This window comes from Strix uralensis, chromosome 5 (genome assembly GCF_047716275.1).
Source record: "Strix uralensis isolate ZFMK-TIS-50842 chromosome 5, bStrUra1, whole genome shotgun sequence".
Taxonomy (NCBI): domain Eukaryota; kingdom Metazoa; phylum Chordata; class Aves; order Strigiformes; family Strigidae; genus Strix; species Strix uralensis.
This window is the reverse complement of record NC_133976.1, coordinates 31,670,381-31,686,589: the sequence shown is the minus strand read 5'-3', so window position 1 is coordinate 31,686,589 and position 16,209 is coordinate 31,670,381. Positions and strand designations below refer to the sequence as shown.

Below are 16,209 nucleotides of genomic sequence, written 5' to 3'. Positions count from 1 at the left end.
TAGATAAACCTGTAGTCTAGTCTCAATTCAATGACTGAACGGTGATCTCTGCATTTCATATGAATTAGATAAAATGCAAAATTAAGCATCATGGACATTAGAGGCAGGGAAGAATATACATTACAAAATTCTTATGTGCTGTGGTTTGAAGGTGACATTTCTCTGCTTGGGTAGTTTTGAGGAAATCAACCAAGTATTTTCAGGTAAATAGCAAAAAATGGGTTTCTATGGAATTTAGATGCTTCAGGGATATGGCAGCTGTGCAGAATTTTTGAGAATCACCTTTTCAAATTAGATACCCAATGCAGAAGTTAGGTAGAGCCTAACTTTGTCTCCATGCATGGATCACACCTTATGTCATCCTTTCTATTTGGCACAGCTGCTTTTTCCTTTCTCCCATGGCTGTTTTTTCTATAGAAGCTGGTTTAGAAGAAATCAGATAGTGGCTCCACTCCCACCAGAAACTGCTGAGAAAGTCTGCTGTGAGAACCGCTGGCTAGGACTGTTCCATTATTATTTTTGATGCTTATGAAAGATCCTTATTATCCATAGATATCCTGGTTGCCTGTCAAGAAACCATGAAACAAGAATTATTCAGCATGACATGAGCAATTAGGCTTTCTCACACTGTGTGACAGGAATCTCTGTTCTAAGCCTAGATCTCTTACAACATGTTTGAGAAACCCTAATTTTCTTACTAAGTCAATCTTCCATTAAACAATACCCTAAATCATTACTTAGTAATAATTTACATTCCTGGAAAAAAAAAATAGGCTATCTGAAATGAAGCTGGACAGAAATAAATCTATTAATATATAGTAGGTGCAGGGAGGTAAAAGAAATAAATGTTATATGGCTTCATTTGTCATAGGCAAACAAAACTAAGGTGAAATCAAACTGTCAAGAATTAAAATTAACCCTCTTAAGGGATGCTTGTATGCATCCTTTATACTGTCAACATCTAAGTGGGATTTCACCTCTTCTGTGTAAGAAGGAAAAAGGAGGAACAAAACCAACAAACCACCGATTTAATGACTGCTTTTATATATCAGCATGTGCACTCATGCACAAGAACATGCACACACTGAGTGATAACAGCATCTATGCCTGTCACATGGACAAAGATTATGTCATTACTATCCATCTGCACTTAAAATTCATTTTCCATTAAATATATAGAAACTCCCCCAGGACTGACAGTTACAGTACAGCCGTTCCAACAGCACTCTGATTGTTTCTAAAGGTTTATAGGAAGCCAGGCCTTGCAGGGAATTGTGTACACAACTTCTGATTTCTGAAAATTCTTCCTCTACTTAAGACTATCTTCTGAACTTAAAAGAGGTAAAGATGTATTTGGTTGTTGTGGTTTGAACTCAGCCAGTAACAATCGCTATGTAGCCAGTTATTTACTCCCCCCCGGTTCCGGTGAAATAGGGGAGGGACCAAAAAAAAAAAAAAAAAAGAAGTTTGTAGCTTAAATAGCAAAAATTTACTAGCAAAAACAACAGTAATGATAGTAGGCCAAAACAGGTAAAATGCAGTAATGGCTCACTGAACAGCACCAGAGAAACCTGCCCAGCAGATCCAGAAACCCAAAACAAATACCTCCCACTATCTGCTGAGGTTTGATGTCACATGGCATGGAATGCTCCAATGATCGATCAGGTCCCAGCCCTTCAGCTGGGCTCCCTCTCAGCCCACGGAAAGTTAACTCTATCCTGGCTGAAGCCAGGACACTGGTTAAAGTAGTATTATTTACACCCTTGTGTAAGTTTTATTTCTGAGTATCACCTTGTATAGATCTGGTTGATAGGATTCTTTTTTTTAATCTTTGGTAGTGTTAGGGAGTTTAATAAGGATTCAAGAAAAGATTGTCTAAATCCCAATGAATTTGACAGAGCAAGCTGTGACATCCTACTGCTTCTTGATATTCATCATTTTGCCTTTCCATATTTCAATTCAACAACTGTAGCTAGCAAAAAAACCAACTGTAAACCAAAGTCAGGAGAATTATTGTAAACATAAGTGTTATACCATATTATGTCAATTAGCATGGCAAAAAGGAATACGGGAACTATCACAAAGTCAGGAGTAGGGCTCATTAAGTATTGCAAAATGATATTTCTGAATATTAATTGATTTTTTAAATTAATCCACATAGTTTCATATCCTTTTCAAGTATGTTTCCTCTTAACATTCTAGCGATGAAGTTTGCTGCAGGTTAGAAACTCTTTGTAGATCTATGTATGTTTCCTATTCAAGGTCTGAATAAATAAATTGTACTGGGTGAAATATTCATGGGAAGACTTTCAGAATTCTATTATAAAAATCAGAGTTTGTAATTCTGAACACTCATATATGAAATCTAGATCACAATCCTTTATTGTTATGCCAATCATTCTATACCATTCAACCTATATAAATGTAGTGAACAGACAGTGCTGAATTGCAAAAATGTAACACCAGAAAGGCCACTAATGATGCATCCACCTACAGATTTATTTTTTTTTTTTTTTTTTCAACTGAGAAACTGCAGCCATCACACAGGATCTGAGTGAATCCCTATAACAGTACCTAAAAGCCTATCCACCTGGATAAAGGAGACCTCACTGCATGTCCCCAGCTGGAACTGGTTACCTGAATCCATTAGGAACTAGATAATAAGGTAATACCTAATCCAGAAAGCAATAAATAACCCACCCGAGGAGAAACTTGGTGCTCAGACCGCCAACACTATGTAGAAGCTGCAGTCTGAGGCAAGGCGTTGCCATATGTAGGAACTGAGCTATCAGTCACCCATTCCCAGAGATCATCTGGGTTGGCTGGTGTAAACTGCATTAGTGAGGCTGAGCTATGATTTGTGTGAGGTCTGTGTTTGCAGGGCAGGCATCACTATCCACTTTCTGCGTTTGTCCTGTGAAGCAAATCAACTTTCTGTTGTTTTCACTGACTGCTTGTGCAGCCACCATACATACCAACCTCTCCATGATATCCAGAAAAGTATTTAATGGCTGAGGAGCAGGTAAACCACAGACAGGATCTGCAACTTCTGGAGTCAGTGACTCAGTCCACAAAAGACTTCGGAAAGCTTCTTGGAGAGCTCAACTAAATGCCTAAAGCTTTGTAGAGCATGTCTGTTGAGGTAAATGCACAAAACAATGCAGATGCCCAAATCATGTCTATCTTCCCCAGTAGGTCCATCAGTTCAAACCTTAACAGCACAGCTTAACTGGTGTGGACCTTGTCAGACTACGCCTAGGTATTTACATAGTAGTTGTCCACATCTGAGCTAGTCATTCTCAAGCCCATTTACAAGAACTGGAGAGAAAGAAAGTGAAGTAGACATCTTCTTTTGGTCCAGTGAAACATGTTTGGAAGTGTCCATTTCCCTCCAGTGACTACCATAGGATATCTAACTAGGGTAAATAAACCCTAGTAAACAGCTGAGTTACAAACACTAAAATCTCTTAATGTTTTACTGTCCACTTTAAGAGGCTTTCTGTTCAACATGCATCTGTTGAAGGCATTATTCTTTAGTGCCAAGCTAACTGCAAAGACAGGCAACAAAGATACTGAATGGAGGGTCGAGGATGACAAATTATCTCTGCATCATAAAGGCATGTGTTAAAAAGTTACCCGTAAAATGCTTAGATCTACCTCTTTGTCTCTATACTCATCAATTCCTGATCTGCAAAATAGTGACAATGCACTTCTCTACCTTTCAAGAAACTTGTGAGTATAAATATTGTAGAGAACAAGATCAAATATTGTAAAGAGAGCAAAAAAGCAAGAAAAACTCCACTGCTAAGTAGACAGAGATAGTAACAAGCCATTCTCTGTTGATGTCCGTCTGCTTCTTCTAAATTAAAATTAAAAGCCCTTTCAATCTTCAGTAATTAGAATGGTTTTTAAGAGGATGACTAAACAAATACTTTTCTTTTTTGCTGTATTTTCATTATAATAAGAGTTCAATCTGAAACATAATTCAATTCCAGCTCCTCAGAGGTATTGAGATGGATAATTTATCCTGAAATCAGGCAGAGCTTCCTTTGTAGATCCACATCCAAGGTGTTTTTAGACATGTTCAGCAGAAAAACAACTTAATAATTAGTAATGCCTTACTTATCTATCTGAAATGCATTGAAAACAAGATGTTGACCATTTTGCAGTTTACCATTTTTCTGTGCATTATTAGATTTACTGATGTGTTTGCATTAAATGATGCAAAATATTCATATTTATCAAGACCAAGTATAGCCATGCTTTCAAGAGTTGCTGCAGCATCAGTTATGTAATGCTCCTAATACCTTCTCCAAGGTCACAGCACAGCTGTTCTACTTTAAGTTCTCACACAACCAGATTTTCTTAAAAGCCAGAATGGTGCAGTTTTCTTGAAATATACATTATTTTCCCAATTTGGTAGCAATGTGTCAGAAATCATGATAAAATGAGCTAATTTTACCTAATTTTAAAACTGGCTAAAGGAAATGAAGGTGAAATGCTACTCAGGAACTGAGTAGCTGCATGGCACTGTGGACACAGGAAGGGAGAAGACTTCTGGGCCATAGAGATCAGGCCAGTAGCTACTGCCAGGGAGAGACAGAAGAATTTAGAAGAAGGTTGAGAGCATATTCCCACCAAAGAAGATTTCATCTTACACAACAGAAGGATAAGATCTACATTACTGTATGAGTCTAATCTTAATGGAAATAATAACAGGATACACTTTGTTTTTTCCCCCCTTAAATTTCCATCATCCTTTCAAAAAGAACATTTTAGATCTACAGGTTTTTGAGATCTTGTATTCCTACCTACTCTCATTTGCCCTGTCTGTTTGTTAATTTCAAGTTCTAGGGGTTATTTCATCATCTGGCATTTATGTTTTTTTTTCAGAAGACTTCTGGAATATTTCCTCTCCTCTGGAGCTGCCAGCACAGCAGGCTTCAAGGGAAAAGGTGAGTGCCTCTGACCCTCTCCAGAATAAGACCAAACACAGCTTGTCTAAGAAAACAAAGAGAAAACTTTAAGAGAGAAAGAAGCAAGGCAAAAGAAATTCATAAAATTATTTACATATTTTACAAAGCATCACAAATCATTCAGAAGTTTCTACAGTCACAAGGAGCTGATTCATCTGAAGCATTTTGACAAGTGTTCTTAAATTTATGAGTTTTATTTTTACACCAATTTTCTCCAGGTTTCTGTTAAATTTACTGCCTTACAGATTTAAAAAACAAAGAGGGCTTTCTGTGCTTTTGAGGCCTTTCCCTCTTCTGTGTCTCAAAGAGAATCAGGAGTACCAATATTTTTCAAGTTTTTCTCAGAGGTTTTCTTGTCTTGACAGGGATAATAGATTGGCCTCACAGGTCAACTTCATTCTCACCCACAGTTTAGGAACCCTGAAGACTGAAGATAATAAGAAAAAGAAAAACAGCACTCTTTAATCCTGTGGTATCACACAGAAATCACAGTTTCATGTTCAGACATAACTAGGTCATTTTCTTCCAAAAAACCAATAGGTTTGGCATACCGTACTTTCCAAAATAATTCCACTGTTTCATTCACTTGTAACTGCCCTTTATGTTTTATTATTGGCAGTCTCAATGCCAAATGATTTCAAAAGTGACCAAGCACTGATGTGTTAAGAGAAAACACAGGATGGCCTCTTCATTTGGTCCAAATGCAAAAGGTCTGCTTTGAAATGGCATTACTTTTACAACTTCTTCAATAACGGAAATTGAAACCAGCTTGTAATGTATCTGTTACATTTACCACCAATTCCTGTCCTAAATTGCTTCCTTTCAATCTCAGTGAAGTCAGTTAAATTCTAACTCACAACATTAAGTCAGTTATAATGCTAACCTGAGACTTTTGCTTTGAATGGTGCAATCGATTCTGCAAAGCATTGGAAAGCTCTCCAAAAACTCCTAAGATCTTTTCTGGCAGTCGTACCTGCTGCATCAAATGACTCATGACCCTTGTACACATACATAATGTGTGTGTGTGTCTTGCAAATTCCCCTTTTCTTGATAGGGGAGAGATACAGATCACAGTAATATTTTTTTAAATATATTTTATTAGACTGTTACTATTAAAGGAATCAAGCCAGTATTATTAAAAGCAGACACTTATTCACACGGTACATTTGCTTATTCCCTCCCACTGTACCCACAGGCGCAGGCTATCCCACAGACACTGCCACACACACAGTCACTCCCAGTCACCCAGGCGGAGGCCAGCCCAGCTCTGTACTCACAGGGGAGAGCTGCACTGGCGTGACAGTGGCTTCTAGGCGGGTGTGCAGAGGGTCCCTCACAGAGTCCCTTGTTTCCCCAGCAGCACATGCAACCTGGGTGCCTCTGACGATGCACAGCTGCCACGGCCAACTCAGATGTGGTCTGAGTTGCACAGCCCGTCGTCGACGCTAGCATGGCCTGGTGGCCTTACACATGCTCAGCAGACTCTGTCTGGGTCTTTCATTTCTTGAAGATGCAACAGGATGAAAAATCTCCAGAGTTTGTCAGCTTTTGGGAGATTTTCACACATTTCCTCTCAGCATGTACTTTTCTTCCCTTCAGCCTTCTCTGTTCTCACCCATGGGTGTAGGTAGGACCCATTCACGCTTGCACAGAAAGGGTGTTTATGATACATGAATGTGTGTTTGAGTCCTGACTTCAATCTACTCTCCTCCCTCTAGAAGAACAATCCCATAAAAGAAGCTGTGTCTCTGGTGGTCCCTGTTAATATATTGAAAGAGACAGCACACCTAACAGGGATTAAGTATACTTTGAGGGCTGGAGGATAGGGGGATAGGACTGACAGACTCCTCACCTTATCCTTATTCACATCTGAAAAAATTGTCAGTAAATAAACCCCAAAGTGTTGGTGGCAAGTATTGTATTGTAACAGACACAAAAATGTCTCGTGTTACATACAGAGCCAATTGCACTGTTTGTGATTAAGAAAAACTGAGCCCAAGCCCCAGCTGGTGTTTGACACAGTTGCCAAAATGAAGTATCTGTCCCATTGAAAAATAAATATTGCTGATAGGTCCCCATACAGTAATCTGAAATTATTGCCCTGAAAATTGTGAAGTTGATAATGTGAAAGGAGCAAAAAATTCTTGGCTGAAACCAAAGCACAGTGAATTTTCTTGGGAGGGGATGTGAGAAAGGGGGCCACAGCTCCGTTCATGCACCTATCTATTTGGTACAGTCACAGCCAAGCTGGGTCCTCAGACTTTTCCTTCTCTCTCCCCTTCGCATCATGTAACTTGTAGAGTCTCATAGCTGGAGAAGTGGAAAGGAGAATGAGCAATGAAATGAGTAATGTCATTCGGTGCTTATTGTCACAGAAGAGACAGCATGCTGTTGGCTTCTTCCATGTCGACAGCAAACAAAATTCAATTACTGTTTGGATATGATCAATTATTGCCAAACTACCTGCCAAGTCTATTTGCTCTGTTGGCATGAAAAGAGCATCTCCTCCAGAAAGGATGTCAAGTATTCCTGCGGTAAATAGCAAAGGCAGGGAGAGGAGAAACAGAACATTAAGAAGAGGTACTGAATGACAGTAAGACCATTTTGGGCAATAGTTTTGCTGTGTAAAGCCCCTAAAGTGTGACAAGGAAAATAGTGTCAGAGCAGATCCCAGATGGAGCTGAAAAGGCTATCAGCTGTGCTTTGCAGGCACTCCACAGCGCCCAGAGTAAAAATGTCTTGCAGCTGGTCACTGGAAAAATCACTGCGCTGCTCAGTGTAAAAATGTCACTGATGTTCCATCACTACCGCCACAATTTACATACACAACAAACTTTTTCTGAGCCTTTTCAATTACACCAGAGAAGAAAAGCCAACTGCCTGTAGAAAAAGGCATTCATGTGTACTGATGCTTTGTAGAATCTGACTATTTCTCTAATCGGTAGCACAGGGCTGTGAGCCTACTCTGCAACTGAGTAGGTGCAACTGAGCACCACACAGCCACTCACTCACCCTTTTGCTCTCAGGAATGGGCAGGAGAAAATAAAAAAAAGTCTCAGGAATAGAGATAAGGACAGAGAGGGATGTCTCAGCCATTATGGTTATGGCAAAAGACAGACTTATTAGGGGAAGAAAAAAAGAACATAAATTTAATTCGACCACCACAAACAACAGCACTTAATTTAACAATCAAACAGAGTAAGACAGTGAGAAGTATAACCACATCTTAAAAACACCTTCACCCCGCCCCTCCCTTCTTCCTAGGCTCAGCTTTGCTCACAATTTCTCTACCTCCTCCTCCACAGCAACACAGGGGGACAGGGAATAGGGGTTGCAGTCAGTTCATCACCCATTGACTCTCCTGCTTGCTCAGGAGGAGGATTCCTTGCACTCTTCCCCTGCTCCAGCGTGGAGTCCCTCCCACAGGAGACAGTCTTCCATGAACTTCTCCAACGTGATTCCTTCCCACAGGCTTGCAGCTCTTCACAAGCTGCTCCAGCGTGGGTCTCTCCCATGTGTCACAGTCCCCTCAGTGACAAACTACCACAGTGGGGGCTTCTTCCCACAGAGTCCTGGCCTTCTTCAGGTGCATCTACCTGCTCTGGTGTGGGGTCCTGCATGGGCATCTTCTGCTCCACTGTGGACCTCCATGGGCTGCAGGGGAACAGTCTGCCCTCTCACCACGGGCTGTAGGAGGGTCTCTGCTCTGGTGCACCTCCCCCCCTTCATCCTCATTTCTTCCACTGACCTCAATGTTTGCATAGGTGTCTCCCTCACAACTCCTCTTCACAACTCCCACTCCTCCTCTCAGGTTCCCCTTCTTAAATAGGTTATCACAGAGGTGTGGCCACCATCACTAATTGGCTCGGCCTTGGCCAGAGGTAGTTCCAACATGGAGACAGGAGGAGCTTTGAGAAGCTTCTCACAGGTACCACCTCTGTAGCCCCCTCCCCTGCTACCAAAAACCTCTGCCTCACACACAAACCCAGCACACCATGTAGCTTCTGAACTCTGAAAGTCTGAGGTAATTATTTTGTTATGGGAGTGATGAATCAAGAAAATGAAAATAGTGAGAGTCCAGACAAAGATGAGAATATACAGGTGCTTGTCACTTTCTTACTTTGAGAACAGGGAAGGGATTGGGTTGCAGATTGTTTTAAGGTAATAATCCTGGAATCAATATAGGCAAATCTATACTTAGTCACGTCACTATATATGAGCGCATCATACTAGAAGGCCTCAATTTTGAGAACTTTTTTTGAAAGCTACTGCAGTTGATACTCAGCTGTTTTCTCTGTGCATACTGAGGATGGGCACATGTGAAAATTGTAGGTATATGAGCATAATACTTTATCTGACTTCAACCTAAATGACGTGAATTTAGAAAGTGACACGGGTTATAACTTAGAACCCAGAAAAAAGTATTATTTACTATAATGAATTACTGAAGAGAGCAATGCTAGAAAAATGAACTGAAGGCACCATTAAGCATGTGGTAAATAAAAAGGCAATTTAGCAAGATCATTTACTTAGCAAGTGGAAGTAGACATTGTTGCTTCCACTTTCTACTTTCCACTGTCCCCAAAGAGGTTCTTCCTGAATACCGATTGCTTCTATTAGACTATTATTGGGAAGATACTGATGCCACCAGAGTGTGAACAGGCACTGATGCAGTGATATCAGGTCACATGATCCATCAAGGCCAGGTTTTCACCTGCAAGATGGGGACACCCTTCCCATCCTCTTAACTGCAGAAATAGGTTTGATCCTCATGGTATGGCCAAAAGAGAAGATTGATTTATTTTCCTGATTTAGGTTGCAGTGGTCAAGTACCCTCAAGCAGCACCAATTGTGTGATGTGCAAACCTTATTCTCTCTTTTCCTGTTTTTTGACTCTCCTCTTCACCACCTCTGTACTTCCCTTTTTCCACCTCCAGTTCCAAAGAAACAACTTGCTGATGATTATTTATCCTTATTGGTTCCAGTTTTAGTATGCCTGTTACCTAGGCACTCTCTGTCTTATGTGTTATCACTGATACCTTTACACTAGGCATTGCCAGCCTTTGAGGATTTTAATCCCCAAAAGATCACTGGACTCCCATTATCTGAAAAGTTTGGCCATCTCTTCTATAACTCACCCTTAAACACATGTGGACACAGACAGTCTTATGGCATTATGTGTAATTTTTTCAGCTCTTCACCATGCTACTGCCACATCTGGTGGTTTCTCACATTGTGTCCAGTGATTTTCTATATCCCATTCAGTTATCCCAGTCATTAGGCTCAGTCAGTGGCCTATTCATTTATTTGCAGCCCTAATGTGTTCAGGCAGTAGGTACAGAACTACCTGTGAACAATATATAGTCTATATTGTGTTCATAGAATCATAGAATCATACATTCATAGAATGCTTTGGGTTGGAAGGGACCTTAAAGATCTTCTGGTTCCAAGCCCCTGCCATGGGCAGGGACACCTTCCACTAGACAAGATTGCTCAAAGCCCCGTCCAACCTGGCCTTGAACACTTCCAGGGAGGAGGCATCCACAACTTCTCTGAACAACCTGTTCCAGTGTCTCACTAACCTCACAGTAAAGGATTTCTTCCTTATATTGAATCTAAATCTAATCTTTCAGTTTAAAACTGTTATCCCTCATCCTATCACTACACTCCCTGATAAAGAGTCCCTCCCCATCTTTTGTGTAGGCCCCCTTTAAGTACTGGAAGCCACGATAATGTATCCCCGGAGCCTTCTCTTCTCCAGGCTGAACCACCCCAACTCTCTCATCCTGTCCTCATAAGGGAGGTGCTTCAGCCCCCTGATCATCTTTGTGGCCTCCTCTGGACCCACTCCAGCAGGTCCATGTCCTTCTTATGCTGGGGGCCCCAGAGCTGAACACAGTACTGCAGACAGGGTCTCATGAGAGCAGAGTAGAGGGGGAGAATCACCTCCCTTGACTTGCTGGCCACACTTCTCTTGATGCAGCCTAGGATACAATTGGCTTTCTTGGCTGCGAGAGCACACTGCTGGCTCATAGTCAGTTTTCCATCCACTAATAACACTAAGCCCTTCTCTGCAGGGCTGCTCTCAATCCACTCATCACCCAGACTCTATTTGTGCATGGCATTGCCTCAACCCATGTGTGGGACCTTGCTCTTATCCCTGTTGAACTTCATGAGGTTTGCACGGGCCCACCTCTCAAACCTGTCAAGGTCCCTCTGGATGGCATCCCTTCCCTCCAGCATGTTGACTGCACCACACAGCTCAGTGTCACTGGCAAAATTGCTGAGGGTGCACTCAAGCCTACTGTCCATGTCACCAACAAAGATATTAAACAGCACTGGTCCCAATACCAACTCCTGAGGAACACTACTCGTCACTGCTGTCCACTTCGACGTTGAGCTGTTGACCGCAACTCTTTGAGTGCAACCATGCAGCCAATTCTCTATCTACCGAGTGGTCCATCCATCAGATCCATGTCTCTCCAGTTTAGAGACAAGGATGTCATGTTGGACAGTGCCAAATGCTTTGCACAAGTCCAGGTAGGTGACATCAGTTGCTCTTCCCTTACCCACCAACATTGTAACCCCATCATAGAAGGCCACCAAATTAATCAGGCATTATTTGCCCTTAGTGAAGCCATGCTGACTGTCACCAATGACCTCCTTATTTTCCCAGCACCCTCGTATATTTTTCAGGATTATTCGCTCCATGATCTTGCTGGGCACAAAGGTAAGACTGACTGGCCTGCAGTTCCCAAAGTCTTTTTTTCCTTTTTTAACAAAGCAATTAATTTTAAGGAAACTTGTTTCAGAGAAACTGACTTGACTGTAAATCTTGTAAGAGTGAAAGAATTGCATTTCTACTGCATTGATCTGCAAAAGAATACGACAGTATATGACAATGTAATGCACTTACTAAATAACAGAACAGCCATGCTGAGCCAGACTAAAAATATGTTCAGCCCAGTTTTTTAATAGTAGACAAATAATGGCTGCTTTTGCAAAATAAATATGAAAACAATACAAGCAAATTACCATTCCTGTGCACTGTCCGCATTTTCAGCAATTTAAAGCTTAGAGACTTCCTGGGTCCTAGTTTGTATCTTTGTTGGTGTGTATGTTTATATCCACAGGGACTGATGTATTCTTTTTTCCCCCCATGAAATAGCTCTTTAGGGGGTGGAGTCAAATGCTATCACCATTCCAGCCTATGCATAGTATGATAATGTCATGTTTCCAAACTTCTTCAGAGAGTAAAGTCATCCTGAAATGGTTATACCTAGTAAAGGAATCAGGGGAAAGATGGTAAGAATCTTCTGCATATAGCAATTCATTTTGAAAGAAGAAGCCTTATAGCAATACTGCCAGGAAAGGGGATTTTTTTCAATTGCCTTTTTTTATTCCCAAAACTTTGTTTGCTGAATTTTTAGTTGTATAACTGATTAGACACAATGTAATCTATTATTTTATGCTATTTACATAATATAACATAACTATTTTCATTTTTTTTTATTAATACAACATATTGTGGCAGGAGCTAAAAAATTTATTTATTTGAAGTTATTTTTAAAATTATTTGAAGTTATTTTAAAAATTATTACAGTGATAAAATTATTACAGTGATAGTAGTAATTTCCTCCCCCCAAAACCCAATAATGTATTGAATATAATCACAACGTGAAAATACTTATCCCGGAGATTTTAGATTCTAAAATAAATATGGACATAAACAACACAGAATAATAAAACAGAACCTTGGATAGCTTGGAAAAGAGGAACAGAAAATAAGTGAAGTGAACAGAAGGTATGGAGCCCCATCTTGATGACAGAGATATAATGCCATAACTTATGGGTCAAAATTCATTATATACACCCGTCCCCACCCACCCCCGATGCACATGCAAAGTTACAGAGAGAGAGAGGCACTGAAATAATGTTATTAAGTTTACAAAGGCAAAGAGATATTTGGAATACTATGGTGAATTTTACTTTACTTGAATGTCTTGGTTTTTGAAATAATAGGAAAAAAAAATCTGGAGATGAATCAGAGCTACACAGGGAGATAAATGTGTATTTGTAGGATCCTTACCTGTTTATCACAAAATGATAACTGTGCAGTTAGAGAAGCAGGGGCCTGTACAGTAGGAAGGATCTCTCCATGATTAGGGCAGCTGAATAGTTCTTGCTAAACTTTTAATATGTAGATAGTAATTATCAAATCCTCCTTTCAGGAGGTTTGACTTGAAAATTGGATCCGAAGTGCTCAGCTCTCACAACTATGATAAAGTCAAAGGTAACCCTGCTTTGTGTGAAGAGCTCTGACGAGTCATGTCTAATTTGGTATCTGAGATGACTTGCTTATAGAAGAGCTTGATGTTGCCCTGTGCTCCACAGCAAAGCTGGTTAATTGAGGTCCCTGACCTACTCTCTCTCTGCCTGTTTGAACCTCCCCCACAACACATTTTACTACCTGTTCAGTTAAGCTGATTCAACTGTGTATATGGATTCATGCTGTGAGCCAGACCAATGAAATCATCAGTATTAAAAAGTAATAACTTTTTGGTAGGCATTCAGCATTTTCTGTTTGTTTCTCAGCCTCCTGATTCCCATCAGCTGGTTTACAGCACAGCCTTCACAAGCAGCTGAGGGTGTGACAAATTCAACTGGGGACTAGGAACAACTGCATCGGGAAGGGAGGCAAGCTGGTGTAATAATTCAGCCACTTGAGAAACTGTGCAGCGTGGCAACACCTCACAGCCTGGTTCTGGCAGGGCTGGTATTGACACTGAAGCCAATTAGCCCTGCTGGTCTCCAAGCAGTCAGATGTGGAGTCAGGTTAGCTGCTTGTCCATTACACCCACCAGTGCTCCTGCTTCCAAGGAAACAGTGCAGAGACACCTGCACTGACAGCACTCATTGCTAGTGCAAATACTATGGGGTTGGCTTTCGTGGCAACTGTGCAGCGGTGCATCTGAGACTGAGCTAGCCTTGGTGTCTGCACTGGCTGCAGGATGCTCTGCCTCCGCCTAAGTCCAGCTGGATCCACGCTGGCTCTGCACAGAGTTAGCTTACACGTCTGTTCATCCATGCCATGCTTAATTTGCAACCCTGATAATCTATCTTTGGAGAACTGAGAGCTGACCGTTACTCAGTTTGGTTTTCTGAAGCATTTAGTAAAATTGTACAGATGGATGCCATGAAAAACTTAAGAGGAAATTGATGGTTCTCTCTTCAAACTGTAATTTGTATGTTTTGTTGTAGATAAGATGTCCAAATGCATCAGGCACAATTTGCCCTTAGTGAAGCCATGTGGGCTGTCGCCAATCACCTCCTTATTTTCCACATGCCCTAGTATAGTTTTCAGGAGGGTCCACTCCACGATCTTTCCAGGCACAGAGGTGAGACTGACTGGCCTGTAGTTTTCGGGTCTTCTTTTTTTCACTTTTAAAAATGAGGGCTGTGTTTCCCCTTTTCCAGTCAGAGGGAACCTCACTGCTCTGTCACGACTTCTCAAATATGATGGATAATGGCTTAGCCACAGATCCCTCAGGATCCCATGGACTTGTGCACCTTCAGGTTCCTTAGATGGTCTTGAATCTGATCTTCTCCTACACTGGAAGCTTCTTCATTCTCCCAGTCCCTGCCTTTACCTTCTGCATCTTGAACAGTGTGTCTGGAGCACTTGCTGGTGAAGACTGAGTCAAAAAAGTCATTGAGTACCTCAGCCTTCCCCAATGTGTTATGTGTATTCCTGGCCAACACTGTGTGACTGTATTCTTTAATAGTTCGGGATATTTTTTCTTCGGTATCTGTTTTAAATCTGCTTGAAGTTAATTCAGTATTTTGCTTTGAAAAAAGATACAAGTTCCTGAATGTGAAAATGGGATCAAATGGTACTGTTGCCTGAAATAATGAAGTATTGTACTAAGTACTTCAGAAAGGCCCCATGATATATTCTAGTCCCATGTACATTCACCCTAGCATCACTGGCACAAAAAGTCATCATATATGATGAGTCATTATAGCTCTATGATCAAAGAGAACATTTTCTACAGATATTCAATAACCTTCCAAATTACATATTTCACAGAAGTAGGTCAAATTAAGCAGTGATTGAAGACTAACATTTCTGTAAGTACCCAGCTATTCAGATTTTATCAAGATAATACCGTAGAGAAGTGCTCTGCATATTAAGAATGGGTTATCTTTTTGTAATAGAGATCTAAAAGTGCTGTGGGTAATGCAAAGGTCTTTTCTTTTGTGACCTCTTTTTAAGTTTCTGCTCTTGCTCTCTTCAGGTGCTATTAACTCATGTTGTACAAGATCAGGGTAAGATCTGTGTCACTGAAGATGTTCATTAGTTCTGCATTAGAGGGAGAGGCAAACAGCAGGGGAACTGAACACAGAGATTCCTGTGCACGTGGAACCTTCTGCACGTGTCACAGAAATGCACTGATGCTATGCAGCTACGTTGTATCAAAGGGTCTACTAGTTCATGTCTTTGGATATCAGATTGGCACCTATTCTTTATTTCTTAGTTCTCTTAAGGGACTTAATTTTCAGTCTTTTGTTCCCAGTGAATGAGATCACAGGAACATGTACTGTAGATTTATGTCTACCTTTAATATTGTCCTTTACATCATTTGTTGGCCATTTCATTCCCCACTTGCATTTCCTTCTAGAGCTAAACCAGTCAATAGTTACCACCTGGACCACAGTGATTATGCCTGTAGAGTAAATACAGTCAACAATAGACTTTGACTTGATGCACCCACCTTGGGAAGATGATGTTCCTGGCTCCAAACAGGTGTCACTGACCAGCAGTGACATCTCATGTCAGAAAAGGAATTTGGTGTCCCAAGAAGATACAGCTGCAACCACCATTACTTGACTCAGGCACAGTAACTGCAGATGAAGGCTCCTGTGTGGAAGGCTATATACCAAAAAGCCCACCAAAAAGCCCTGTGAGCTTTCTGTAAGAATGCAATACAAGGAGAAAGAGAGGGTTTAAAACAGTGCAACAGAATGATCACGAAGTAAGAATATGGCACTGCTGCTCAGCATATGAAGTAGAAACTACAGAACATTAGCCACTGGACCATTACCAGATTTTTTTGTAAGTATATTAGAGGTGGTCAAAAAGAGAATTCCAATTCTGTACAAAATTCTGACATTTTGGAATCTGTTCATATTAAAATGAAAAATCCAAATGTCAGCATTTTCTAAGATACAG

The 16,209-nt window shown here is 40.8% G+C and overlaps 1 long non-coding RNA gene across 1 annotated transcript in view; it reads left to right on the top strand.

Moving 5' to 3' along the window:
* The window catches only part of LOC141944186 (uncharacterized), a 44,511-nt gene extending 28,653 nt beyond the window's left edge, over nucleotides 1–15,858 (top strand). Inside the window, exons 6-7 of the long non-coding RNA XR_012629176.1 lie at nucleotides 4,894–4,955; nucleotides 15,659–15,858. This is a non-coding gene — a long non-coding RNA (uncharacterized LOC141944186). The remainder of the gene's footprint in view (nucleotides 1–4,893; nucleotides 4,956–15,658) is intronic.
* The last annotated feature ends 351 nt before the right edge of the window (nucleotides 15,859–16,209 follow it).